General features: G+C 43.8%; 1 protein-coding gene across 14 annotated transcripts in view; it reads left to right on the top strand.

Moving 5' to 3' along the window:
- EPB41 (erythrocyte membrane protein band 4.1) overlaps nt 1-13,794 on the top strand; it is a 172,610-nt gene that overhangs the window by 14,007 nt on the left and 144,809 nt on the right. For 9 of the 14 annotated variants that reach the window (XM_046661587.1, XM_046661579.1, XM_046661592.1 and 6 more), the window contains exon 1: nt 5,426-5,639. The exons of 1 other annotated variant lie outside the window; for it this stretch is intronic. The gene's annotated coding sequence lies outside the window, so the exon portion shown is untranslated. Of the gene's footprint in view, nt 1-5,423; nt 5,640-13,794 lie in introns of those variants that run through there. 4 more of the 14 variants (XM_046661591.1, XM_046661590.1, XM_046661580.1 and 1 more) reach the window with 3 other exon arrangements.

Raw genomic sequence — 13,794 nt, 5'->3', positions numbered from 1 at the left:
AGACTAGTTTAATGCTAGACAAACAGCTAAGGGACTGTCCTCCCACAGCAGCTTTGGAGGATCTTGGAGCGAGTCACACCCAGCTATCTCTGGGTGTCCAGGCCCCCTGCTTCCCTATAGCCCCTCCTCAGCCCTCTCCCAGGTGAGGGTTGGGCCAGGTTGCCTTCACCAGTCTTAGAAGGGGCTCAGCTAGCTGGAGGCACTGTGTCTTTTGGAAAACCCTCTAGGCCTCCAGGGTTCCCTGCCCTGGGGAGAGAGAATTAGTGGGTTAAACTTGAGTGAGCTTTGCTGGATTAGGGTCGTTAGGCTCACTCCAGCTGGTGAGAGAGGGGATTTGGGGAAGGCCATGGGGGGCCAGATCCTTGGGTCCCCCCTGGAATGTCCCAGGGCTACAATCAGAAACAGGCACAACAGCCTTTCCCTGGGGTCCTGGGACGGATGTTGGTGTTGTTCATTCATATCATTTCCAAACTGCTTTCCTGAGAGTGATATGAAAGCAGCATGGTGCAGAAGACAGTGGCATCAGACAGACCTCGTTTAAGCTGGGTGATGTTGGGCAAATCAGCTAAGCTTTCTAGGCTGTAGTTTCTTCGACTGTAATTGAGGCTGATAATACTTTGCAGGCTTGCTGTGAGGCTGAATGCAGTGATACATATCAAGTACTTAGTACCCGCCCAGCACATAGTAAATACCTAGTACATGTAGTTGTTGTTATTTTATTATTTTATTTTTTAAGGTTTATTGATTTATTTAATTAATTTATTTTTTGAGGAACATTAGCCCTGAGCTAACATCTGCTGCCAATCCTCCTCTTTTTGCTGAGGAAGAGTGGCCCTGAGCTGAGATCCGTGCCCGTCTTCCTCTACTTTCTATGTGGGACGCCTACCTCAGCGTGGCTTGCCAAGCGGTGCCATGTCCACACCCGGGATCCAAACTGGCGAGCCCCAGGCTGCCGGAGGGGAACGTCCGCACTTAACCACTGCACCACCAGGCCGGCCCCTGTCGTGTTATTTTAATGATAAATTATCCCTAAGGTCCCTTCCAGCTCAGACCTTCCTGGGTTTTATGACTGTAGAATTTAGCTTGGCCTCCAGCTTTGCACGGGAAATGTCGCTGGAGTTGGAAGAAGGCAGTGAACAGAGTCCTGTCGTGGAGGTTGGAAGACTTGGGTTCAAGTCTGGGCTCTGCCACCCCTATGCTATGTGACCTTGGGCAAGTCCTTTCTAGTTTCCGGACTCATTTCCCCATCTGCTTAAAGTTAGCAGCATGGGCTTGGTGATCGCTGAGGGCTCATCCAGTTCTAACATCTTGTGAATCGAGGGGCCTAAAGGAACACCTGAGCAGCCATCCACCGGGTCCTTTTTTACAATTTCAACTTTTTTCCCCTCTGCCCTTATTTCTTGGGGTGTGTTCACAGCAGAAAGGATGTAACTTGCCAACTCCAGCGTATGTATTTTAATCACATTTAGTTTTTTGCTTTTAATGTGCACAGAAAACTTTTTGCAATGCAATTTGCTTAATGCAATTTTTGTAAGCACAGTGCACTGGATCAAAGAGGTCAAACCATGCTCTGTGTTTTCAAATATGAAAGGCAAGCTATTGTATAAAAGTACTGCATCTGCTGATTTCTTTTGCTTTTATCTCTGGAATGACCAGAACAGGCAGCCTTGTGTGCTATAATTTAAAAAATATGCTGCAGTCAATGCATCCTAAAAAAATAGTCATGGGTATGATTTAGATAAAAGGATGTTTGTTAAGTATCATATAAGAGAGAAAAATGGGAAATTGTCTAAATGTCCAACAACAGGTTTAACTAAATTATGGTATATCCACTTGAGAGCACTGTGAAAAATGATGACTCAGTTGTTCACAATATATTGTTAGGTGAAAAAAGTCAGTTCCCAAACAATATGGACTAAATTTTTAAAAACCATTAGGTTGAACCGTATGCAATGGCTGATATTTGACCATTTTTAACCTATAAAATCAGCAGTTTCATATGACTTAATCTAAACAAAAAACGTACACGTATAAGAAAAGGTACTAGAAGAGAAGCCTTCTACCAGAATAGTGATGGTGGTTATTTCTGATTGATGGCTTTATGGTGAGTTAAATTTTTTCCTTCTTACTTAACTACATTTTCTATGAACAATTCAAGTATCACTACTAAAAATGATCCCCAGAAAGGCATCCACTGTATGAACGGTAATTCTCCTGCCCCACTGCAGTGTGTTTGATTTATCATTTGTGTTTAAAAGGTTTAAAATGACTGCAATTTTACGGCCATGGGCAGGATGGAAAGCTCTACTCTTCGTGTACTTTTGGTACTAGGATTGGTTTTTATTCAGTAGTGACTGCTCAGAACACTTTGCTGGTGGGCCCAGCTTTTCAAAGCCCTCTTCATCTCTTGCCACCCCCTACAACAGACAAGTGTTTTCCATGAGCCCTATCACTGGGGCTTCAGGCCAGCTGTGTCCCTAATCCGCCCATGTCCCAGATTTGGGAATGGTTCAGACTCCAACTGTTCCCCCCCTCTACCCCCACGTTCTTCCAATCTCATCTCTTCCAGGTCATCGGAGGTCCCATCTACTGTCCCTGGGCTTCCCCACTGGTCAGCACCTAATTTCACCATCTAATTTCACCCTCTGCTGTACAGCTGGTGTTTGCTTTTGCTGGAGCTCAGTTTGCGATGGGGAAGGATTAGGACCCTTTCATGCCGTCTTTTTTCTTTTTGTTTTTTTCCTCAGTGCCCTTGACCGCTCCAGGGGCTGACAGGCAGCTAGCAGGGCCTGTATTCCCTAGGAAGGAACAGGAGGGGTGGTGGGGGAGGCATTGGCGGGCTCAGCTGGCAGGCGGGATTGAGATGGCCCCTAGAGACCGCATCCTGGGGCTTGGAGCACGGCACAGCCGCCACCCAGATGTGAGCATGGAGCAGGCAGGGCAGGAGCTGAGTTTCTGCCTAGGAAATTAGCTTCAGAGATGGTGCTTGGGAACTTTACCCTTGGTACCCAATAGCAGCCTCTACAGGGGAAGCTGGAGTGGAATGTCCGGTTTGCAGAGGCCTCTTCTGAGAGGTCAGATGGAGTAAGGGTCGGTTCTCTGTCTTCAGATTGGGCACTGCTCATCTCCCCACCCCCTACTCGGTGGTGAGCCCAGCTACCCTCAGGCATTGGGTACTCGGCCTAGCAAGTGATGGTGTGCACCTAATTAATAACAAAAATCCCTCAACACACGGATAGCACTTTACAGTTTATGAAGCCCTTTCATCTCCAGGCTAAGAATTAAAAACCAGGACTGGAGTTCAGGTCTTTCAGATTCTAAAGCCTGTGTCACCAGTGTTTGGTGTGGTGTTGCATGGCGCTCAGAATTGGAGAGTGGTTCATGCCTGCCATCTGTCTAGCTGTTTTCTGCTAGCCCGAGAGCGCTACTTTCTTCAGGGTGATGATTATTAAATACTACACACTCCGTGCATCCAACTGAACCTCTTTAAGTAGGATGTGTCATTGGTTAGCACTTTATGGCATAGAGAATACTGGTTCTCATGAACCTGAATTTGCTGGATAATGTGGTGGTGGTGGTGAGCTGGCTGGTGATCGATCTTCAAGATTCATCCTTCCTGGTACCAGATTTCCAGGTCTGAGGCACAGGGGAGGTAGGGCAAAAGCTCCCCAAACCAAAAGCACAGCTGAACCTGAGGCAGGAGACCAGAGTAGTCAAGAACAGGTGTCTCACCCTGGTACACAGAATGACCTTGGCCAAGTCACTTGACTTTCCTGAGCCTCAGCTTCCTTATATATAAAATAGGGATAATTCATTTACTCGTCCAACAAATATTTATTGAGTGTGCACTGTTCCAGGAGATGAACAAGAGGGACAAATTCCCTGCCCTCCTGGCGTTTGCAGTCATGTGGGTCTAAACTGCAGCAATTTATTGAGAGGGACAATAAACAAATAAATCTATAGTAGAAAGTCAGGTAAGAGTGAGTGCCATGAAGCAAAATTAAAGCAGGGCACGCGTGTGTGAGTGGAGGCTGTTTTCGATAGGGGTGTCAGGTGGTCCTCAAGGGGTTCTTACATGTTTCAAACAGGTAATTCACATACTGTGCTCAGTTCAGTGCTGACAACAATTGAGTGCTTAACAAATATTATGTCAACCTGCTCCACACCTCTCAGTCCATAATTTAGTCTCCAAATAGCAGTAATAATTAACACTTACGTAGATCTTACATTTAGACACTGTTTTAAGCCTTGTAGATATTTTAACTCGTTTAATTCTTACAATAACTCTTATGAGGTAGGAACTGTTATCCCCTTTTATGGGGTCAGAAACAGGCACAGAGAAGGCCAAACAATTAGGGAAGGCTGGAGGCTGAGAACTGAACCCAGGTGGTCTTCCTAGGGGCTGAGCTGAGATGTGAGGGGGCTGTGATTAGATGGAGACCAGGAGACAGTCTAGCTGGCGTATACAGGCTCTGATGTCAGATTGCCTGGCTTCTTGTCCTGGTAGGTCTAAGCCTCTCTTCTTCATCTCAAACATGGGAATACCAGAAACTATCTGACCTTATAGGGACCATGCTTAAAACAAAGGCTTCTTTCTGCCAGCCTGTTCAGAGATCAGCCTGGCATGGAGTGAGAAGGGTCAAGGGGCCTCTGAAACTTCTGAAAGGAAATAAGGGCACATCAGGCAGTTGTCAGAGCAACCCAAAGTTCGGCTGGAGACTAGGCCTTGAAGCTAGGTTTTTATTATTTTGTGGGTGCCAGGGCGAAATTAGGAGACCCATAAATGCAGAAGACAGCTGAAATCTTGGCGTGGCCACAACACAGCTTCCATTTCAGGCCTTACACAGCTGCCAGGAGAGGTAAATTCTCATCGAATGTCAGGTTGGAATAGCGCCTCGAGACGGTCAAGTTAGTAGATGGAGAAACTGAGGCCCAGAAAACCTGAGTGACTTACCCAAGGTCACTGGGTGCATTAGGGGGCAGTCAGCTGGGGCAGCCTGGCAGCAACCTCGGCTTTCCCTGAGGCTTCCAAATCTCGGTCTCCCACCTGGCCCTCCTCCGGCCGGAAAGGGCCTCACCTTGGTCCGGGACACTAGAGGCCTCACTCCCCACGTGGGTGCTGCAGGGGCCAGGAACACCGGGACTCCAGAGCGGGTTCGACTTGCGCGTGCGCACACGCTGCCGGCCCCTTGCCGTTCCCCCTTTTTCCCGCCCCTCCCCTCTCCTTACCGGCCTAGGGGAGGGGGGCAGCAGGGGGCGCCCGAACTTGGCCTCAGCCAATGGGCTGACGGGCCGCGGGCCCGGCCCCCTCCTTCCCTCCCGCGCCGTCCAATAGAAATTTACTACAATGTTGTGGCGACCGAGGAGGAGGGGCGCGCGCGGGCGGGCTGGCTGCGGGCCGGGCCGGCCTCGCCTCGAGGAGGGAAGGCGGGAGGGCGCGCGCCGGGGCCGCCTGCTCGCTCCCTCGCTCGCTCGCTCCCTCCCTCCGCCGGTGGGTTAGTCAGTCCGTCAGTCCGCCAGCAGCCGGCGGGCCCGCGAGCCGCAGAGGGCCCGAGCCGCGGACGCCGGCGCCTCTTCCAGCCATTGTTCGTCGGGCGGCTGCAGCGGCGGGCGCGGGAGCCCGGGCCCCAGAGCCACCGGTGAGGCGAGGCGGCGGCGGGCTCGGAGCTGTCCCCGAGGGAACGGTCCTGGCGGCCGCGGCGGCGCCGCAGCCTCTTTGTCTGCAGCCCCCCGCAGGCCCGGGGCCGGGGGCGCGGGCTCTCCGGCTTCTGCACGCCGGAGGCTGGGGGGCCGGAACCGGGACGCGGCCGGCCTGAGGAGGGAGGCGGGGGTTCGCTGGGGAGCGGCTCAAAGTTAGGCTGGGGGTCGGCTTTTGACGAGGGGAACTCGGCTCTGTCTGGTCTGTCAATCACTGGAGAGTGGGCAGGATCCTCGGGAGGAACCCCTATGGGGGAGATTTGCAGGTTTCGGGCGGTGAAGGTGTTGGGTGCAGCCGCAGAGCGGTTTCTTCGTGACGAGGCAGCGGGGCTGCCCGGGGAAGTCAGCCTCGATCTGGGGGGGGGGGGGGGGGGGGGCGGTGCAGGGAACCCCGCGAGGACTTGAAGGCCTTCCCGCCATTGACACTCGCATCATTGAGAAAATTCCCAACCCCGGGGCGCAAAGGCGCTCCCCCTTGGGCTTCACGGTTCCCAGCGACCAAAGGGTTAAATCTATTCTTTCATCATCGTGACCTCCTTTTTCAGTTCGCGCATCTGTCGGCTTGGAAGTATTTCCTCCTGCTGGCTGGGCTGCTTGTACCTGCGGAGGGGCTGGATCTGGGCTCGCCCTCCGAGATTCATCACCCGGCCCTTCTTCCTGTGGCGGGGGCGGGAGTGGGGCGGTGGTACCAAAACAGGGTTATTCTTCCCAGGAACGGGCATCCTCTGGAAGGAGAAAGTGATCTCACGTGAAACAAATTGCTGACGGATTGGTTTCTGGCCACATGATAGGACTGTCATCCTGTTGTTTCTCGAACTGCACTCTACCAGAAATACTAGTCTGGGGAGACTTGTCGTTTTTTTTTTTGGCCTGTATTGCTGATTAGGAGATAGTTTTTTGTTTTTCTTTTTTTAAGAGATGTCGAGCTTTTTTTAGTAGTGTGGGTGATTTCACAGCTGCTATTTTGTTCTTTCTGTTTTCAGGGAAAATTGCAAGAAATGGTTGTCTTGTGTCTTGGATATTATTATAGTGGGTTTATACTCTCTTAAGGTTATAATGTACTCAGGGCTGTTGCTCGTTACTGTTTCCTCAGTCTGTATTTCTCATTTCTGTATTCTCAGTCCTGGCAAAAATTCTAGTTGGTTTGACCCTTTTTTAATCAAGCAGATAAATATATCTCTCCTTTATATAATTCTTCTTATCTTAATTTTGTTAGTGTAGCCTTCACCCTGACTTTTTATGGAAACTTGATGTACTCTTCATTTTCCTTTTCTGTAAAAAGGGAAACATAATAAGTTCTTTGCCAGCTGTACAATTTTTGGTTTTATAAAATAGTTTCTTGGGGTGTTATTAATATAATCTCTGTAGAGTACCTAGCAGAATATCTGGCACACAGTAAGCACTCAATAAATGACATTAAAAAATGGATGTAATAACTGAACATCAGATTGCCTTGGAATCAAAGTGCTAAGTCAGAGTGCTTTCTGCAGGACGGTTATAGTTAAGGTACAGATAGGTGTTATTCGGATCCCTGGGGAAATTGAAGTCTGGTATATCTTTGCCACTGTTGAAGTGGACTCACTGGCAGACCCAAGCTCAGCCTGCTAACTTTCTGATTCCTCTTGCTTCTAGAAACAAAACTACTCTTTTTTCCTTGTATAATTGAATTCAGGCTTAGAAGCAAATGTTCTTAATCTTTAGGCCTCACCCAAATTCTCTCAACATTTATACCAGTGTTTTATATCAAATATCTTATAGGTAAGTTCTTGCACAAAATGACCCCGATCTACATTTCCACCTTTATTCTCCTTTTTATGTACTTGTGTTTTCCAACCAAAAAGAACTGCTCAGTAGTAACCCGTGCCGTCCCATCTCTGTACCTTTGGCCATGTGGTTCCATCTATGTTTGTCGTATATATTCCTCCTGACTGTTTTCAGTTCTCTCACATTAAAAATGTTCCATATACTAGTAATTTGAAGTGTGGGGAACAGTTCTCTATGTGGAAGGAAATTGAGGGGATTTTTGGTTTTGTTTTGAATTTTATTTGAGCTTCATTAGTGTGGCCAGCCAGTTGAATTTTCTTTAACTAGGATTCGTTAAAAGGATTTCGGTCCTAAGTGCCCCATCAATGTTAGCCCTTAGTGGTAGATGATGGCTGATGGTAAATTAAGAAAACCTCTTAGACTCCCTTCCATTCTACTTAGAGCCAAGAACTCCACCAACTGACAAGTTTACTGCTTAGAGACTCTGGCTGTCAGCCAATACACTAAGCTAGTTCAAGAAAGTTTTATCTTTTAGGTGGATCTCGCTGCTTGCTTTCTGCATCTCTTCTCTTTCTTTGTGGTCTAAGGGCCAACATTTCCTTAATGTTTGTTAAACACTCAAATCATATTTATTATATTCAAGTAGTAGATATCTCGCATATGTTTTAAAGTAGGCTTATCCTCAATATAATATGTAAAATAACATGAAATAATAATTTATGTAATATTAACCAAATAATACACAGGTCTTCCTCTTTGAGTGTTTAAAAGTACTTTCATCTTATCTCCTTAAGAAACACTTCTAAGGTAATATCTAAGTTAACAAATAATTTAAAATGGTCCTGCCTCTTCTGAAAAAAATGGTTGTGGCATTTTGTTCAGATATGACCTATATCTTTTTCCTGTTACTCTCTTTTGTCAGGTTTGTGCCCCACATTTAAAGTTCACCTGTGTGATGTTTTCTGGTGTGCAGCTTGAGTTGAACATTTTTGGAAATTACAGAGCTTGTCTTCCATTTCATTCCTTAGTTTATGATCTTAATTTTAAACAAATTCATATTATGGGAGATAATGTGCTTCTAGTACTGTTTGCTTTCCTTCCTCCTGTTCCTAAGAAAGCTTTGGAGTTAAGCTTGTCAGAAGTGTTGCCTAAAAGTCACAGGGTTCTTGAATTCTCTGCAGGTGCTTTGACATGCTTACCTGTAGACTGTAATTTAAAATACGTGGTCTGTAATTTGTGATGTGAGTGAGTGGCCTTGCTTATATTGTTTTCTGAATGTCCAAATCCAATTTAATTTGCTGATCTGATTTTATGACTTTAGCATATCAATGGCTGTCAGGGGCTGCGTTTGGTTCTGCAATCAAGAGGAGGGTATGTTATTTAGACCACAATCTGTTTCCTTGTAATCTAAGAAGCAGGCCAGCCCCACTGCTGCCAGAGTATTTTTCCAAGAGTCTCATCAGATTCGTGATTGGTCACATGCATATCCAGATACAGATTCATCGCTGTCTCTAAAGGACTTGTTTTTTTCCCCTGTTGCTTGAACATGGAACCACCTTATTTTATTTGTGAGCTAAACAATAACAATTCTAGCTTTTTTCTTATGAATAACTTTGCTTTTTTCTCTGAATAACACCCCTAAAGATGAAACTTTTAAAAGAGGCCTCTGAATTGATCAATTAAGGGCCTTATTTATGTAACAAATCTGGAATTATTGGAAGGTTATTGACTCTTTGCATTTATAAGAAGCTTTTAGTTAGAGAAGAGCCAGATTCTAAATATATGTGTTAATTTTTTTTATTTGTTTAAATTTGTTGATATGTCACTAGTGGCTTACTGTGTGTCCTTTTTATGAGTGGGTTCCTGTGTGTTCAGTAAAATGCAGTGCAACAAATACTCTTGTATACACACTGGGTTAGATTATTATTTTGATTTACTCTGCTGCTATTTAATGAATACACATTGAGAAGGATAAAGAAAAAAGCTATAGCAATGAACAGTGTTCAGAAATGGAGGCATTGGAAAGAAGAACTTTGTTATTTTATTTTGAGGGCTGATCTTATTTAGAATTAACTGCCTCACTGAGACTACTTCAACTGCTGGTTTTAGGGAAGTTTAGTGGGACAATCTGATTATGATGAAAGTCTGTTTACACTTACTTTTGCTAATTGTTTTTACTCAGAGGGGATTGTACCCACCTTGAAGTCTTCGAAAATAAATTGGCTAGCTCTGTGAACTTTAAAGAAAAGCAATATACCTTGGTGTGGCCAACACAAGTCAAGGAGTGACATGGAGAGGCTTTAATATACCCAACCTCCAATCTTCATCAGCTTTCTCCAAAGTCACCCTAAGGAAATATGCTACCCCTAAAAGTCCCTTCTATATAGAAATTCCAGAGCCATCCTGGCATCATGTTTATTATTTATTATTTCATTATTGCATTTATTAAGACCAGTTCTCATTTTGCAGTTACCTCTTATCTCCAAGATAAATCCGTATGAATTCAACTGTGATTGTGATTGAATTGCTGCTCTCTCCTTCCACGGCTGAGATCCCTGGGTCACTTCCACCCACATTACTGTAGGCCGTCTTCTGTCATTGTCAACTCTCAGGGCAGTCTCTATTAAGATGGTTTCTAAGTTAATGTGGAGTGGAGCTTGGGAAGGGTTAAAGTAATCTTGGCAGAGTGGTTTGGAAGAAGCAAGATTGTCTGGTAGAATGGATAGCAACTATGACTAACTATTGATATTGATAAATAAAATTGAAAGAAGCAGTGGATGCTGTTTTAATATTATCATCTAATTCTATCTATATATGTATATCTATAATTCTCTTATGTTATCTAAGAATATTATCTACTAATAGGGACAGGAATACCTCCATTTCTTTTTGGAAATAGGTAGAAATAATAAGATAAGATAAAATAAGATAGGATATAATACATACTCCTGTAGTTAATTGTAATTTATAAATGCAACCTGCCTGCTCCTTGTGCTTCCATCCTCTACAAAAATCAGCCTAATCTGAATAAACTGTTGGTAGGCCTTCTATAGGTCTGAATTGTAGCACTGGACACCACATAGAATGATGTTTACATACTTTCTACATTAATATTCACTTAGAAAACTTTTGTATTATGTTTGATAATATCTGCATTAAACCATAAAACAGTTATGACATAAAAGTTTTGAGTGAGAAACTTTTAGTGATTTAACAACATTAAAGCATAAGGTTATTTTGAATTGGTTAAATTTAAGCTTGTGACCCACAAGTGTGATCAAAGTGTATACTTTTGGTAATTTATGAATATATAGTATTGTGCCAAGGTTTAGTTGCGATTGCTATTCAGCTATTGCTTAATGAGTACATAAATTAAGTAACCCTATTAGAATAATTTTAACACAATGAGATCTTAGCAGTATATCTCTGAGTACATCATCTTATAAAGATATGCTCTTTTAATTTATATGTCAAGCATGTATTTTAATTTAGCAATTTGAAGTTCTACATATATGCAAGTGAACTGTTTCACCTTGATAATACACTTGGAAGAGATGGTTGAAATTCATTTCCCCCACCTAGTTTTGGCCATATGGACACAGGCAGTACTACTGTCAAGAGCTCCAAGGATTTAAACCCTCAAGTTTTACCTGCCAACCATTTCAGCATGTAATAGGGACACATGGAAGGCAGCTTAAAGTAAAGGCTTTTTTTTGCTACCACCCACTAGCTCTTTCTTGCCCTTTTATCCTTTTAATGACTCAGAGGATCGACACTGTTGCTGACTTACTACCTGCAGAGTCCTGCTAATCTTGATGGAATTATGTAATTATATAAGCCTTTTGCGTGGTGTCATATGATGTTGTATATATGTCCTCCCACACGTGTGTCTTTAGAGTAATTTCTTTCCATCTGGCGTTGGAAATGAGCTCTTTGTGAGGTTATTTTTAAATCTTCAAGCTTTCTGGCATCCTCAACACTTGAAATAACACAATTGCTTTTGAAGGCAAGAAAATCCACGTAGTATATTTAGTGGTTTTTTTCCAGTGAAAATGTAAATAGTATTTTATTTTTAAAATCATATCCTGTGTTCCAAACAGGCAAAACATGTATTTTATGTTTACATAGTCTCCAGATAATTTTGTTAGATAGGAAATAGTCAGTTTGTTGCCAAGTAGATAAAGTAAAGGAGAAGTTCTTAAGAGAAAGGATGCCAAGAGTAAGAAACCTGTTAGAGGAAAAAGGTTTCAAAGATATTTTATTCTCTGAAGGTTTATTGGTATCCTTTTCTGAACTCTTGCACCATTTATTTGTTGTATACCAGATTTGTCATGTGTTGTTTTATATTTCATATAAAACTGTTATTCCCCAAAGAGATTGTCAGCTTCTAGGGGGCAGAGGGTTGATACCATGTCTTTCATTGCTCTCTCCATCGCCCCAAACACAGATATTGCTTCGTACAGTAGCTCGATACGTAACGGGACACACTAGACATACAGAGGTGTAGTGAGAATTTGAAATGCAGGATAATTAAGATTTAAGACCTAGGTTACAATTCTCACTGCTTCTCATTGCCTCTCTCTGTATGTGTATGTGTGTGTATCATATTTTCTTGGATAGTAAGTCATGCAGATATCATGACACTTTACTTCTAAAACACTTCAGTATGCATCTGCGAAGAATAAAGACATCCTACATAACCACAAATACCATTATACCTAAGAAAATTGACAATATTTCCATAATATCAACCAATATTCAATCCATATTTAAAAAAGATTGGTGTCATCTACTTAGTAAGATTCACCCAATAATTCTTTTTTCTCCAGATGCTGTTTTTGTCGACTTATGCTTGCTAGTTGTATTGTCTCTGACATGACTTTGAATGAACACTGGTTAACAGGAAATGTTCAATAGTTAATGTACTCCCTTTGGTCTTTTGTAAGATTGAAAAGACTAGCAGTGGAATGAATGACTGCATAATGATCATAGCATCATATTTAAATAAATATACTAAAGAATTTGTCCAGTGGCCAAAGGGCAAGGTGATTTTGTTTGATTTTGGTTTTAGATTTTTATTATGCCTACTTTGGTAGGCAGCCTTTAGGATGGTCTCCAGTGATCCCTGCCTCCTGGTATTCATGCCCTTGTGTAATCCCTTCCCCTTGTGTGACCTGGACCTGGTGACTTACTTCTGATGAATAGAATACAGCACAGGTGGTGGGAGTCACTTCCAAGATTAGGTTACAAAAGGCTCTGGCTTCTGTCTTGGGCACTGTCATCTTGGGCACTCTCTGGCTCTCTTCCTGTCACTCGGATCACCTGCCGCGATATCCTAAGAACATTCAGGCAGCCTATATAGAGGCCCACGTGGTGAGAAACCAAGTCTGTCAGCAGCTATGTAAGTGAGCTTGGAAGCAGATCTTCTGAGGCCTGACAGCAGCCATGTGAGTGAGCTTGGAAGCAGATTCTTCAGGCAGAGTTGAGCCTTGAGATGAGTGCTTGCCTGAAACTTCGTGAGAGACCCTGAGCCAGAGGCACTCAGCTAAGTCATGCCTAAATTCTTGACTCACAGAAGCTGAGATAATAAATGTTAGTTGTTTTAAGCCACTGAGTTTAAGGGGGTAATTTCTTGTATGGCAATCAACAAATACATCTACCATTTATTAATTTAATAAATATATATCTTTTGCAGATTTTATTTTTCCCTTTTCTCCCAGAGCCCCCTAGTACGCAGTTGTATATTTTTAGTTGTGGATGCTTTTAGTTGTGGCATGTGGGACACCGCCTCAGCATGGCTTGACGAGTGGTGCCATGCCTGTATCCAGGATTTGAACCAGCGAAACCCTGGGCCACCGAAGCAGAGTGTGCGAACTTAACCACTCGGCCATGGGGCCGGTCTCCAATTTAATAAATATTTATTGATCATCTCCTATTTACCAGGCAGTGTCCTAAGTGCATTGGGATGTACAGTGAATAAAGTAGAATAGAAGTGTCTGCTCTTGTGGAGCTTGCATTTTAGTGGGAGGGGACAAATAATAAGTCTACAAATCAGGGATTTTAGTGAGGGTCAGGGAAAGCAGGATAAGGGAACAAAGAGTGAGGGAGGTGGGGTGGATATTTTAGATTGGTCAGAGACCTCTCTGATAAAGTGACTTTTGAGCAGAGTCCTGAGTGGTATCTGGAGAAGAGCATTCCAGGCACAAAGGTTAAGCATATTTGGTGTGTTTGAGAAACATTAAGGAAGCCAGCCTGGCGGGATCAAAATGATCCGGGGGAAAGTGATAGGAGTTGCGTTCAGAGAGGTTGTAGGAGTTTAGAGAGGTTGCAAGT

Source organism: Equus quagga, chromosome 5 (genome assembly GCF_021613505.1).
Source record: "Equus quagga isolate Etosha38 chromosome 5, UCLA_HA_Equagga_1.0, whole genome shotgun sequence".
NCBI classification, from domain to species: Eukaryota; Metazoa; Chordata; class Mammalia; order Perissodactyla; family Equidae; genus Equus; species Equus quagga.
The sequence above is the reverse complement of the archived record's forward strand: the minus strand, read 5'-3'. Positions and strand labels throughout refer to the sequence as shown.